This window comes from Tupaia chinensis, unplaced genomic scaffold (assembly GCF_000334495.1).
Source record: "Tupaia chinensis unplaced genomic scaffold, TupChi_1.0 Scaffold000176_1, whole genome shotgun sequence".
In the NCBI taxonomy this organism is placed as follows: domain Eukaryota; kingdom Metazoa; phylum Chordata; class Mammalia; order Scandentia; family Tupaiidae; genus Tupaia; species Tupaia belangeri.
This window is the reverse complement of record NW_006159651.1, coordinates 998,945-1,000,250: the sequence shown is the minus strand read 5'-3', so window position 1 is coordinate 1,000,250 and position 1,306 is coordinate 998,945.

The following is a 1,306-nucleotide window of genomic DNA, read 5'->3' as shown; positions in this document are numbered from 1 at the left end:
TTTTGGAGAGATTATTGCTATGGGGTGCGTGTGCTTGCCAAAAAGACAGAGAGAGAAAAAGTGAGAAATCACACCCCGAGGTGGATGGTCACACTGCAATCCCTTGAGTTTGAAGCCACTGAGTTTCGGACTCAGATCACAGCTGGCCATGTGGGAATCCAGCAACTTAAAGGCTAAGCCCAGAAGTATTTTTTTTTTTCTTAAAAGTACCTTAGAGGGGCCAGCAGGTGGCATAGTGGTTAAGGCGCTGGACGCCCACAAAGTCAAACATAGTTTGAGTCCTGGACCGAGTAGCTTGAAACTCACTCCAGACACAAGTGCATTAGTGCCCAAGGTCCAGAGAGGAGGAGGGAGAAGGGACTGCAGTGTGACCATCCTGGTAAGCGCATATGTCCTAAAGCAAAAATCACTAAAAGAAAAAAGTTCTTTAAAAAGGAAACTGTGGGACCAGCAGTTAGCGTAATGGCTATGTCGCTGAACTCCCATGTAGCCGACCGCAGTTCAAGTCCTGGACCCGGTGGCTTAGACTCATGTCGGGCGCGTGTGCATGCGTGCCCAAGATCCCAAGAGGAGAATGGAGGAGAAGGGATTGCGGCGAGATCATTCCCCCCTGGGGGGTGATTTCTTGCTTTCTGTCTGTCTCTCTCTGTCTGTCTGGTGAATGCACGCGCCCTATAGCAAAAACCTCTCAAAAAAAAAAAAAAAAGGAAACTGTGCGTTTTTCATTTACATTTTATATTTGTGTACACATTGTTATGGGTCATCCACTTTTAATAACATTCGATGACTAAACCGGCTATAAGAGCCTTCTCTGTCATAGTTCTGACTTTACTTGTGGTACAACCATGGTCACTATAATCTCAAAGGAGAAAAAGAACCTTGAAACAAAAAAGACAAAAACAACAAAAGCAAAAAAAAAATCTTATGCTAAACATTACAGTATGTTTTTTGTGTTATGTACTTAGCTATACTATAAATAGGTGGTTTGTATAAGATGGTTACAAAAGTCAAAGAGGGGCCGGCAGGTGGCATGGTGGTTAGGGTGCTAGATTCCCACATAACAGACTATGATTCAAGTCCTGGGTCTGAAAGCTTCATTTCTCACTGTCTCTCTCTCTCTCTCATAAAATTAAATAATAGTAATAATAATAATAAATAAAATTTTTAAAGAATTATTGTATTGGGACCAGCAGTTGGCATAATGGCTATGTCTCTAGACTCTCATGTAGTTGACCACGGTTCAAGTCCCGGTGGCTTGAACTCATGCTGGGTGCATGTGCGTGCATGCCCAAGATCCCAAGAGGAG